The sequence below is a fragment of the Pleurodeles waltl genome, chromosome 8 (assembly GCF_031143425.1).
Source record: "Pleurodeles waltl isolate 20211129_DDA chromosome 8, aPleWal1.hap1.20221129, whole genome shotgun sequence".
In the NCBI taxonomy this organism is placed as follows: Eukaryota; Metazoa; Chordata; class Amphibia; order Caudata; family Salamandridae; genus Pleurodeles; species Pleurodeles waltl.
In genome coordinates, this window is record NC_090447.1 from 65,427,507 (window position 1) to 65,441,296 (window position 13,790).

At 48.7% G+C, this 13,790-nt stretch overlaps 1 pseudogene; it reads right to left on the reverse strand.

Annotated features, from left to right (window-relative positions):
• Positions 1-11,668, reverse strand: part of LOC138249464 (olfactory receptor 52K1-like) — a 79,669-nt pseudogene extending 68,001 nt beyond the window's left edge.
• Between the last annotated feature and the right edge of the window lie 2,122 nt (positions 11,669-13,790).

Consider the following 13,790-nt stretch of genomic DNA (forward strand, 5'->3'; position numbering starts at 1 on the left):
TATGTTCCCCCAAGTCTCCCGATAAAAATGATACCTCACTTGCGTGGGTAGGCCTAGCGCCGGCGACAGGAAACACCCCAAAGCGCAACGTGGACACATCCTAAATTTTGGAAAAAACAGAGGTGTTTTTTGCGAAGTGCCTACCTGTAGATTTTGGCCTCTAGCTCAGCCGGCACCTAGGGAAACCTACCAAACCTGTGCATTTCTGAAAACTAGAGACCTAGGGGAATCCAAGGAGGGGTGACTTGCGGGGCTCGGACCAGGTTCTGTTACCCAGAATCCTTTGCAAACCTCAAAATTTGGCTAAAAAACACATGTCCCTCACATTTCTGTAGCAGAAAGTTCTGGAATCGGAGAGGAGCTACAAATTTCCTTCCACCCAGCGTTCCCCCAAGTCTCCCGATAAAAATGATACCTCACTTGCGTGGGTAGGCCTAGCGCCGGCGACAGGAAACACCCCAAAGCGCAACGTGGACACATCTTAAATTTTGGAAAAAAACAGAGGTGTTTTTTGCGAAGTGCCTACCTGTAGATTTTGGCCTCTAGCTCAGCCGGCACCTAGGGAAACCTACCAAACCTGTGCATTTCTGAAAACTAGAGACCTAGGGGAATCCAACGAGGGGTGACTTGCGGGGCTCGGACCAGGTTCTGTTACCCAGAATCCTTTGCAAACCTCAAAATTTGGCTAAAAAAACACATGTCCCTCACATTTCTGTGGCAGAAAGTTCTGGAATCTGAGAGGAGCTACAAATTTCCTTCTACCCAGCGTTCCCCCAAGTCTCCCGATAAAAATGATACCTCACTTGCGTGGGTAGGCCTAGCGCCGACGACAGGAAACAACCCAAAGCGCAACGTGGACACATCCTAAATTTTGGAAAAAAACAGAGGTGTTTTTTGCGAAGTGCCTACCTGTAGATTTTGGCCTCTAGCTCAGCCGGCACCTAGGGAAACCTACCAAACCTGTGCATTTCTGAAAACTAGAGACCTAGGGGAATCCAAGGAGGGGTGACTTGCGGGGCTCGGACCAGGTTCAGTTACCCAGAATCCTTTGCAAACCTCAAAATTTGGCTAAAAAAACACATGTCCCTCACATTTCTGTGGCAGAAAGTTCTGGAATCTGAGAGGAGCTACAAATTTCCTTCCACCCAGCGTTCCCCCAAGTCTCCCGATAAAAATGATACCTCACTTGCGTGGGTAGGCCTAGCGCCGGCGACAGGAAACACCCCAAAGCGCAACGTGGACACATCCTAAATTTTGGAAAAAAACAGAGGTGTTTTTTGCGAAGTGCCTACCTGTAGATTTTGGCCTGTAGCTCAGCCGGCACCTAGGTAAACCTACCAAACCTGTGCATTTCTGAAAACTAGAGACCTAGGGGAATCCAAGGAGGGGTGACTTGCGGGGCTCGGACCAGGTTCTGTTACCCAGAATCCTTTGCAAACCTCAAAATTTGGCTAAAAAAACACATGTCCCTCACATTTCTGTGGCAGAAAGTTCTGGAATCTGAGAGGAGCTACAAATTTCCTTCCACCCAGCGTTCCCCCAAGTCTCCCGATAAAAATGATACCTCACTTGCGTGGGTAGGCCTAGCGCCGGCGACAGGAAACACCCCAAAGCGCAACGTGGACACATCCTAAATTTTGGAAAAAAACAGAGGTGTTTTTTGCGAAGTGCCTACCTGTAGATTTTGGCCTCTAGCTCAGCCGGCACCTAGGGAAACCTACCGAACCTGTGCATTTCTGAAAACTAGAGACCTAGGGGAATCCAAGGAGGGGTGACTTGCGGGGCTCGGACCAGGTTCTGTTACCCAGAATCCTTTGCAAACCTCAAAATTTGGCTAAAAAAACACATGTCCCTCACATTTCTGTGGCAGAAAGTTCTGGAATCTGAGAGGAGCTACAAATTTCCTTCCACCCAGCGTTCCCCCAAGTCTCCCGATAAAAATGATACCTCACTTGCGTGGGTAGGCCTAGCGCCGGCGACAGGAAACACCCCAAAGCGCAACGTGGACACATCCTAAATTTTGGAAAAAAACAGAGGTGTTTTTTGCGAAGTGCCTACCTGTAGATTTTGGCCTCTAGCTCAGCCGGCACCTAGGGAAACCTACCAAACCTGTGCATTTCTGAAAACTAGAGACCTAGGGGAATCCAACGAGGGGTGACTTGCGGGGCTCGGACCAGGTTCTGTTACCCAGAATCCTTTGCAAACCTCAAAATTTGGCTAACAAAAACCCATGTCCCTCACATTTCTGTGGCAGAAAGTTCTGGAATCTGAGAGGAGCTACAAATTTTCTTCCACCCAGCGTTCCCCCAAGTCTCCCGATAAAAATGATACCTCACTTGCGTGGGTAGGCCTAGCGCTGGCGACAGGAAACACCCCAAAGCGCAATGAGACACATCATAAATTTTGGAAAAAAACAGAGGTGTTTTTTGCGAAGTGCCTACCTGTAGATTTTGGCCTCTAGCTCAGCCGGCACCTAGGGAAACCTACCAAACCTGTGCATTTCTGAAAACTAGAGACCTAGGGGAATCCAACGAGGGGTGACTTGCGGGGCTCGGAGCAGGTTCTGTTACCCAGAATCCTTTGCAAACCTCAAAATTTGGCTAAAAAAAAACATGTCCCTCACATTTCTGTGGCAGAAAGTTCTGGAATCTGAGACGAGCTACAAATTTCCTTCCACCCAGCGTTCCCCCAAGTCTCCCGATAAAAATGATACCTCACTTGCGTGGGTAGGCCTAGCGCCGGCGACAGGAAACACCCCAAAGCGCAACGTGGACACATCCTAAATTTTGGAAAAAAACAGAGGTGTTTTTTGCGAAGTGCCTACCTGTAGATTTTGGCCTCTAGCTCAGCCGGCACCTAGGGAAACCTACCAAACCTGTGCATTTCTGAAAACTAGAGACCTAGGGGAATCCAAGGAGGGGTGACTTGCGGGGCTCTGACCAGGTTCTGTTACCCAGAATCCTTTGCAAACCTCAAAATTTGGCTAAAAAAACACATGTCCCTCACATTTCTGTGGCAGAAAGTTCTGGAATCTGAGAGGAGCTACAAATTTCCTTCCACCCAGCGTTCCCCCAAGTCTCCCGATAAAAATGATACCTCACTTGCGTGGGTAGGCCTAGCGCCGGCGACAGGAAACACCCCAAAGCGCAACGTAGACACATCCTGAATTTTGGAAAAAAACAGAGGTGTTTTTTGCGAAGTGTCTACCTGCAGATTTTGGCCTCTAGCTCAGCCGGCACCTAGGGAAACCTACCAAACCTGTGCATTTCTGAAAACTAGAGACCTAGGGGAATCCAAGGAGGGGTGACTTGCGGGGATCGGACCAGGTTCTGTTACCCAGAATCCTTTGCAAACCTCAAAATTTGGCTAAAAAAACACATGTCCCTCACATTTCTGTGGCAGAAAGTTCTGGAATCTGAGAGGAGCTACAAATTTCCTTCCACCCAGCGTTCCCCCAAGTCTCCCGATAAAAATGATACCTCACTTGCGTGGGTAGGCCTAGCGCCGGCGACAGGAAACACCCCAAAGCGCAACGTGGACACATCCTAAATTTTGGAAAAAAACAGAGGTGTTTTTTGCGAAGTGCCTACCTGTAGATTTTGGCCTGTAGCTCAGCCGGCACCTAGGTAAACCTACCAAACCTGTGCATTTCTGAAAACTAGAGACCTAGGGGAATCCAAGGAGGGGTGACTTGCGGGGCTCGGACCAGGTTCTGTTACCCAGAATCCTTTGCAAACCTCAAAATTTGGCTAACAAAAACCCATGTCCCTCACATTTCTGTGGCAGAAAGTTCTGGAATCTGAGAGGAGCTACAAATTTTCTTCCACCCAGCGTTCCCCCAAGTCTCCCGATAAAAATGATACCTCACTTGCGTGGGTAGGCCTAGCGCCGGCGACAGGAAACACCCCAAAGCGCAACGTGGACACATCCTAAATTTTGGAAAAAAACAGAGGTGTTTTTTGCGAAGTGCCTACCTTTAGATTTTGGCCTCTAGCTCAGCCGGCACCTAGGGAAACCTACCAAACCTGTGCATTTCTGAAAACTAGAGACCTAGGGGAATCCAAGGAGGGGTGACTTGCGGGGCTCGGACCAGGTTCTGTTACCCAGAATCCTTTGCAAACCTCAAAATTTGGCTAAAAATACACATGTTACTCACATTTCTGTGGCAGAAAGTTCTGGAATCTGAGAGGAGCCACAAATTTCCTTCTACCCAGCGTTCCCCCAAGTCTCCCGATAAAAATGATACCTCACTTGCGTGGGTAGGCCTAGCGCCGGCGACAGGAAACACCCCAAAGCGCAACGTGGACACATCCTAAATTTTGGAAAAAAACAGAGGTGTTTTTTGCGAAGTGCCTACCTGTAGATTTTGGCCTGTAGCTCAGCCGGCACCTAGGGAAACCTACCAAACCTGTGCATTTCTGAAAACTAGAGACCTAGGGGAGTCCAAGGAGGGGTGACTTGCGGGGCTCGGACCAGGTTCTGTTACCCAGAATCCTTTGCAAACCTCAAAATTTGGCTAAAAAAACACATGTCCCTCACATTTCTGTGGCAGAAAGTTCTGGAATCTGAGAGGAGCTACAAATTTCCTTCCACCCAGCGTTCCCCCAAGTCTCCCGATAAAAATGATACCTCACTTGCGTGGGTAGGCCTAGCGCCGGCGACAGGAAACACCCCAAAGCGCAACGTGGACACATCCTAAATTTTGGAAAAAAACAGAGGTGTTTTTTGCGAAGTGCCTACCTGTAGATTTTGGCCTGTAGCTCAGCCGGCACCTAGGTAAACCTACCAAACCTGTGCATTTCTGAAAACTAGAGACCTAGGGGAATCCAAGGAGGGGTGACTTGCGGGGCTCGGACCAGGTTCTGTTACCCAGAATCCTTTGCAAACCTCAAAATTTGGCTAAAAAAACACATGTCCCTCACATTTCTGTGGCAGAAAGTTCTGGAATCTGAGAGGAGCTACAAATTTCCTTCCACCCAGCGTTCCCCCAAGTCTCCCGATAAAAATGATACCTCACTTGCGTGGGTAGGCCTAGCGCCGGCGACAGGAAACACCCCAAAGCGCAACGTGGACACATCCTTAATTTTGGAAAAAAACAGAGGTGTTTTTTGCGAAGTGCCTACCTGTAGATTTTGGCCTCTAGCTCAGCCGGCACCTAGGGAAACCTACCGAACCTGTGCATTTCTGAAAACTAGAGACCTAGGGGAATCCAAGGAGGGGTGACTTGCAGGGCTCGGACCAGGTTCTGTTACCCAGAATCCTTTGCAAACCTCAAAATTTGGCTAAAAAAACACATGTCCCTCATATTTCTGTGGCAGAAAGTTCTGGAATCTGAGAGGAGCTACAAATTTCCTTCCACCCAGCGTTCCCCCAAGTCTCCCGATAAAAATGATACCTCACTTGCGTGGGTAGGCCTAGCGACGGCGACAGGAAACACCCCAAAGCGCAATGTGGACACATCCTAAATTTTGGAAAAAAACAGAGGTGTTTTTTGCGAAGTGCCTACCTGTAGATTTTGGCCTCTAGCTCAGCCAGCACCTAGGGAAACCTACTGAACCTGTGCATTTCTGAAAACTAGAGACCTAGGGGAATCCAAGGAGGGGTGACTTGCGGGGCTCGGACCAGGTTCTGTTGCCCAGAATCCTTTGCAAACCTCAAAATTTGGCTAACAAAAACCCATGTCCCTCACATTTCTGTGGCAGAAAGTTCTGGAATCTGAGAGGAGCTACAAATTTTCTTCCACCCAGCGTTCCCTCAAGTCTCCCGATAAAAATGATACCTCACTTGCGTGGGTAGGCCTAGCGCTGGCGACAGGAAACACCCCAAAGCGCAACGTGGACACATCCTAAATTTTGGAAAAAAACAGAGGTGTTTTTTGCGAAGTGCCTACCTGTAGATTTTGGCCTCTAGCTCAGCCGGCACCTAGGGAAACCTACCAAACCTGTGCATTTCTGAAAACTAGAGACCTAGGGGAATCCAAGGAGGGGTGACTTGCGGGGCTCGGACCAGGTTCTGTTACCCAGAATCCTTTGCAAACCTCAAAATTTGGCTAAAAAAACACATGTCCCTCACATTTCTGTGGCAGAAAGTTCTGGAATCTGAGACGAGCTACAAATTTCCTTCCACCCAGCGTTCCCCCAAGTCTTCCGATAAAAATGATACCTCACTTGCGTGGGTAGGCCTAGCGCCGACGACAGGAAACACCCCAAAGCGCAACGTGGACACATCCTAAATTTTGGAAAAAAACAGAGGTGTTTTTTGCGAAGTGCCTACCTGTAGATTTTGGCCTCTAGCTCAGCCGGCACCTAGGGAAACCTACCAAACCTGTGCATTTCTGAAAACTAGAGACCTAGGGGAATCCAAGGAGGGGTGACTTGCGGGGCTCTGACCAGGTTCTGTTACCCAGAATCCTTTGCAAACCTCAAAATTTGGCTAAAAAAACACATGTCCCTCACATTTCTGTGGCAGAAAGTTCTGGAATCTGAGAGGAGCTACAAATTACCTTCCACCCAGCGTTCCTCCAAGTCTCCCGATAAAAATGATACCTCACTTGCGTGGGTAGGCCTAGCGCCGGCGACAGGAAACACCCCAAAGCGCAACGTGGACACATCCTAAATTTTGGAAAAAAACAGAGGTGTTTTTTGCGAAGTGCCTACCTTTAGATTTTGGCCTCTAGCTCAACCGGCACCTAGGGAAACCTACCAAACCTGTGCATTTCTGAAAACTAGAGACCTAGGGGAATCCAAGGAGGGGTGACTTGCGGGGCTCGGACCAGGTTCTGTTACCCAGAATCCTTTGCAAACCTCAAAATTTGGCTAAAAATACACATGTTACTCACATTTCTGTGGCAGAAAGTTCTGGAATCTGAGAGGAGCCACAAATTTCCTTCTACCCAGCGTTTCCCCAAGTCTCCCGATAAAAATGATACCTCACTTGTGTGGGTAGGACTAGCGCCCACGAAAGGAAAGGGCCCAAAACACAACGTGGACACATCACATTTTTTTATAAAAAGCAGTGCCTACCTGTGGATTTTGGCCTGTAGCTCAGCCGACACCTGAGGAAACTTAGCAAACCAGTGCATTTTTGAAAACTAGAAACCCAGGGGAATCCAAGATGGGGTGACTTGCGGGGCTCTGACCAGGTTATGTTACCCAGAATCCTTTGCAAACATCAAAATTTGGCCCAAAAAACACTTTTTCCTCTCATTTCGGTGACAGAAAATTGTGGAATCTGAGAGGAGCCACAAATTTCCTTCCACCCAGCGTTCCCCTAAGTCTCTCGATAAAAATGGTACCTCACTTCTGTGGGTAGGCCTAGCGCCCACAAAAAGAAATGGCCCAAAACACAACGTGGACACAACATATTTTTTCACAGAAAACAGAGGTGTTTTTTGCAAGGTGCCTACCTGTGGTGTTTGGCCTGTAGCTCAGCCGGCCCGGGGGGGGGGGCAGAAATGCGCAAAAATAAATTTGCCCCCCCAACCCCCACCCTCCCCGGGAGCGACCCTTGCCTACGGGGTCGCTCCCCCTGCGTGACATTGGCACCAAAAAACAAATCCCCGGTGCCTAGTGGTTTCTGCCCCCTTGGGGGCAGGTTGACCTAAACTCAGCCAATCTGCCCCCAAGGGGGGCAGAAATGGCCTAAATACAATTTGTCCCCCAGGGCAGCGACTTTTGCCTGATGGGTCGCTCCCCATCTCTAAGAAAAAAAACAAGAAAAAAAAAAAGAAAAAAAAAAATTCCCCTGGCGCCTAGAGGTTTCTGCCCCCCCCCCCCCCCGGGGGCAGATCGCCCTAATAATAGGCAGGAATGGCCTAAAATAAATTTCTCTCCCCCCAACCCCCACCCACCCCTTCGGGAGCGACCCTTGCCTACGGGGTCGCTCCCCCTGTGTGACATTGGCGGCAAAAAACAAATCCCCGGTGCCTAGTGGTTTCTGCCCCCTTGGGGGCAGGTTGACCTAAACTCAGCCAATCTGCCCCCAGGGGGGCAGAAATGGTCTAAATACAATTTGTCCCCCAGGGGAGCGACCCTTGCCTGATGGGTCGCTCCCCATCTCTAAAAAAAGAAACAACAACAAAAAAAAAACACACAAAAAAAAATTGCCCTGGCGTCTAGAGGGTTCTGCCCCCCCTGGGGGCAGTTCGGCCTAATAATAGGCCGATCTGTCCCCCGGGGGGGGCACAAATGGCCTAAAATAAATTTGCCCCCCCAACCCCCACCCCCCCAGGGAGCGACCCTTGCCTACGGGGTCGCTCCCCCTGCGTGACATTGGCGCCAAAAAACAAATCCCCGGTGCCTAGTGGTTTCTGCCTCCTTGGGGGCAGATTGACCTAAAATTGGCCAATCTGCCCCCAGGGGGGCAGAAATGGTCTAAATACAATTTGCCCCCCCCCAGGGGAGCGACCCTTGCCTGATGGGTCGCTCCCCATCTCTAAAAAAAGACACAACAAAAAACAAAAACACAAAAAAAAAAATTGCCCTGGCGCCTAGAGGGTTCTGCCCCCCCCTGGGGGCAGTTCGGCCTAATAATAGGCCGATCTGTCCCCCGGGGGGGGCAGAAATGGCCTAAAATAAATTTGCCCCCCTAACCCCCACCCCCCCCCCGGGAGCGACCCTTGCCTACGGGGTCGCTCCCCCTGCGTGACATTGGCACCAAAAAACAAATCCCCTGTGCCTAGTGGTTTCTGCCCCCTTGGGGGCAGATTGACCTAAAATTGGCCAATCTGCCCCCAGGGGGGCAGAAATGGTCTAAATACAATTTGCCCCCCCCAGGGGAGCGACCCTTGCCTGATGGGTCGCTCCCCATCTCTAAAAAAAGAAACAACAACAAAAAAAAAAAAAAAAAAAAAAAAAATTGCCCTGGCGCCTAGAGGGTTCTGCCCCCCCCGGGGGCAGTTCGGCCTAATAATAGGCCGATCTGTCCCCCGGGGGGGCAGAAATGGCCTAAAATAAATTTGCCCCCCCAACCCCCACCCCCCCCGGGAGCGACCCTTGCCTACGGGGTCGCTCCCCCTGCGTGACATTGGCGCCAAAAAACAAATCCCCGGTGCCTAGTGGTTTCTGCTCCCTTGGGGGCAGATTGACCTAAAATTGGCCAATCTGCCCCCAGGGGGGCAGAAATGGTCTAAATACAATTTGCCCCCCCCAGGGGAGCGACCCTTGCCTGATGGGTCGCTCCCCATCTCTAAAAAAAGAAACAACAAAAAAAAAAAACACAAAAAAAAAAATTGCCCTGGCGCCTAGAGGGTTCTGCCCCCCCCCCTGGGGGCAGTTCGGCCTAATATTAGGCCGATCTGTCCCCCGGGGGGGGCAGAAATGGCCTATAATCAATTTGCCCCCCCAACCCCCCCCCCCGGGAGCGACCCTTGCCTACGGGGTCGCTCCCCCTGCGTGACATTGGCGCCAAAAAACAAATCCCCGGTGCCTAGTGGTTTCTGCCCCCTTGGGGGCAGATTGACCTAAAATTGGCCAATCTGCCCCCAGGGGGGCAGAAATGGTCTAAATACAATTTGCCCCCCCAGGGGAGCGACCCTTGCCTGATGGGTCGCTCTCCATCTCTAAAAAAAGAAACAACAAAAAAAAAAAAACACAAAAAAAAAAATTGCCCTGGCGCCTAGAGGGTTCTGCCCCCCCCTGGGGGCAGTTCGGCCTAATAATAGGCCAATCTGTCCCCCGGGGGGGGGGGCAGAAATGGCCTAAAATAAATGTGCCCCCCCAACCCTCACCCCCCCTCGGGAGCGACCCTTGCCTACGGGGTCGCTCCCCCTGCGTGACATTGGCGCCAAAAAACAAATCCCCGGTGCCTAGTGGTTTCTGCCCCCTTGGGGCAGATTGACCTAAAATTGGCCAATCTGCCCCCAGGGGGGCAGAAATGGTCTAAATACAATTTGCCCCCCCAGGGGAGCGACCCTTGCCTGATGGGTTGCTCCCCATCTCTAAAAAAAGAAACAACAAAAAAAAAAACAAAAAAAAAAATTGCCCTGGCGCCTAGAGGGTTCTGCCCCCCCCTGGGGGCAGTTCGGCCTAATAATAGGCCGATCTGTCCCCCGGGGGGGGCAGAAATAGCCTAAAATAAATTTGCCCCCCCAACCCCAACCACGCAAAGAAAAAACTCCCTGGTGTCTAGTGGTTTCTACCCCCCTTGGGGGCAGATTGGCCTCATCAAAATAGGCCAATCTGCCCCCAAGGGGGGCAGAAATGGCCAAAATATAATTTTCCCCCAAGGGGAGCGACCCTTGCCTAAGGGGTCGCTCCCCACCAAAAAAAAAATACATAACACAAAAAACAAAAAAAAAGGTCCCTGGTGCCTAGAGGTTTCTGCCCCCGGGGTGGCAGAAAAGGCCTTCCCGAAAATATGCCCCCCCTGGGAGCGACCCTTGCCCAAGGGGTCGCTCCCTTTTGTCAATAACAATAAAAAAAAAAAAAATCCCTGGTGTCTAGTGGTTTCTACCCCCCTTGGGGGCAGATTGGCCTCATCAAAATAGGCCAATCTGCCCCCAAGGGGGGCAGAAATGGCCAAAATATAATTTCCCCCCAAGGGGAGCGACCCCTTAGGCAAAAAAAAAAAAAATGGAAAAAAAAAAAAAAAAAAATGGTCCCTGGTGCCTAGAGGTTTCTGCCCCCAGGGGGGGCAGAAAAGGCCTTCTCAAAAAAATGCCCCCCCTGGGAGCGACCCTTGCCCAAGGGGTCGCTCCCTTTTGTCACTTTCAATAAAAAAAAAAAAAATCCCTGGTGTCTAGTGGGGTTTCAAAAGCCGGCATTTGAAACCCTCGGAGGGACTTCAAAGGGAAGGAAATACTTTTCCTTCCCTTTGAAGCCCCTCCGGGCCTCCCAGTGATTGAAAAAGAAATGCTTTTGCATTTCTTTTTCAATCGCGCTGGAAGCAGAGCTTCCAGCGCGACTAGGGAGGCCCCTGTGACACATCAGCGCGCACGCGTGCGCTGACGTCACAGGGGGGGATGGGGAGGGGTCGGGTGTGTAAGGGGAAGGTCTTCCCCTTCCATCCCCGACTTGGGGGGGGAGGGGGGTGCACAGGGGGCGCGCTAGCGCGCCCCCAAGTTCCCCTGTGCCTAGGACGAGATGATCTCGTCCAAGGCACAGGGGAACTGTAGCCTTGGACGAGATCATCTCGTCCAAGGCACAGAAGGGGTTAAGGAGAAAGGGAACAGGTCATATTAAAACCACAGCTTTAGTTATGACAATAAGTGCTATTTTAATTATAAGAAGGTGGGTGACAATGAGTGTGTATCTCAATTGATTGCCAATGGCAATATAGTCGTCAAAGGCCATGGCCAAAAGAACTGATGACTCTATCATAGCAAACAAATAGATAAGTAACATTTGGATAAGGCAAGTATCGAAGTAAACGTCTCTGGGATAAAACTAAAGGATGGCCAGCATTTTTGGCATGGTAGACCTGGCAAGAACCAAATCAATGATGGACACAATGCACATAAACAGGTACATAGACTCATGGAGGCTGCACTCTACTTTGATAACAAAAAGAAGGATGATATTTCCCTCACGTGCAATGATGAGGCTGAGCAGAACGGAATAGCAATCCAAAGGAAGAACGCTTCAAGACCTAGTAATCCCAGCAGAACATATGTGGAAGGTCTTGATACACTAATGTTGGTATCAGCCAAAATCTCATGGGGAAGTCCCATATTGGTCAGTTTCCAGGAACCTATTACCTATTAAACTGAGTAAGAAGAATAAAATGACCATATGTATATACAGGCTAATACATGAATGACATGATACTAAATACACTGTCTATTATATAGTAGGATAGCTCATTCAGTTAAACGGTAGGTGTTCACAACTGGGAGCTACCAATTATGGGTTCTTTTGATCTGAATGGCATATGTTAGTTGTTGTTGGTAGGTGAGATTATGTACTTGAAATGTTCTTCATGCTTCCTGGGCATGGCTTAAGAATGTAATTGGTATTGATTGCACACCTCTAGTACCAAATCATAGGCCTGCAAAGTGTTGTGTCTTAGCCATTTTCTTACTTTATTATGTAACATTATTGTTGAACCATGTTTTATGAATAAAGTGTCAATGGCTACCAGCAGGTGTCAGGGACAGTGGTGTTGTCTAGTACCCATCCTCTTCTTTATAAAAGTATCTAGTAGTAACCCCTGAGAATGAATGTTGTACTGTATTTCATTTAGTTGTGCTCAAAGTGTCCTGGACAGTCCAGTGACCTTCTACTGACCCACATGACTAGGTCAGTTCTGTGTCAGACTTCTCCTTGCTCTTGTGATGATGTCCTTCCTGTCTCTGGGATAATGTGGCCCTGATCCCATTTGTGTATGTTCACGTCAGAATAGCCATTTCTTCTCACCCTCTTTGTCCACTAAATCTTTACCTAAATGACTTTTGGCCATTTGATTTATATTTCTCCCAACGGTTGGCCCATACAAAAATGAGCCTTACTTGGAAGTTCTTAGCTTTGTGCCATGGATAACTCCAAAATAGTGAAGATTAATTTTGCCTTTGACTTCAGTACACATCCAGTGCATTGTGGGGTATATTTATCAGGACATTGCACTGCTGGAACATTACTTTTTGTGGTACTCCAGCAGCGAATACTACAAAATCATGTCTTAGAGGCCACACAAAGCCACTTTGCGTGGCCTTGAATGGCCTTGTAGATATGGAGTAAGGCAAGGCAGTGCAAATCACTGAGTTGCCTTCCTCTGCGATTGGGAGGCATTCTATGGGCGTTGCGGTGGGTGTTCCCATTCAACACCCATGGAATTTGATGCTTTCCCATATTTACAAAATCATGTAAACCTGATGATGCTCCAAAGCCTTTTGCCTCCTGAGGTGAGGCATAACGAGGTTAAATACCTTTACTTTTCCTTGTTTATCCTCTTTCCTTGTGTGCTGCATTCTGCAGCACAAATAGGAGGAAAACGCCTCTCAGGATTGTTTTTGTGCAGGGAGGTTCCCTTTCCTGAATATAAACAATCCTGCCAAAAAAACGGGCTCCCTTGCACCAAATGCCTGGGTGCCTTCATTGGTGCTTGGCTGCCAAAACAGGGCAGCACGGAGGGAAAGGTCAGGAATGCACTGCATTGCATAAATACATTGCATTCCTTCCCTTTCACTTTAGCGTAGGGCAGCACACCAAGGTGGCCTGCTGTGCTGCTCAACACTAAAACCCCTATAGACGAGGTCCCATATTTTCCTTTCTAGCAATGTGTTGAAGTATTTTTCATCCTAGAGAGTTAATTAGCCTGAGTTGTTATCCTTTACTCCTATTATCTCCCACTGTTTTAATTGCCCCTTGTCTTCTCCACCATTTCTAAGATATATATATGTCTTATATTCAGACAGTTTATTTAGGGCCATGCCCCTGTACATGTGTCTGTATTTCCCGACTCTATTGTGCTGGCCATTGTGTTTTGATGTTGTTCTTTTGTGGTCAAGACCAGACTTTTCTAACTCAGTGTCTTCTTGTTCGAAAGTACATTTTTCTCACATCTCAATCCATAAGTGCCATGATCATTTGTCTCCGTGGCATGGCAAGAAAATATCATAGCCTAAATAGTGTCTAATAAAAATAACTATCTTTTACAAAAATATTACCTCATTGTGGTCAATAATTGAAGTGTACAACCAATGGAATAATATTTAAGACGCAACTGGGTGATTTGCTAACATTTAGCACTGTGTTTGCTTCATAAAAGTGACATAAAACAGCTCAAATTTTTTTTAAATTTACTTTCCAGCCCAAACTGCACTGGTTTGCGTTTCTTAGCATAAAGGGGGTGTT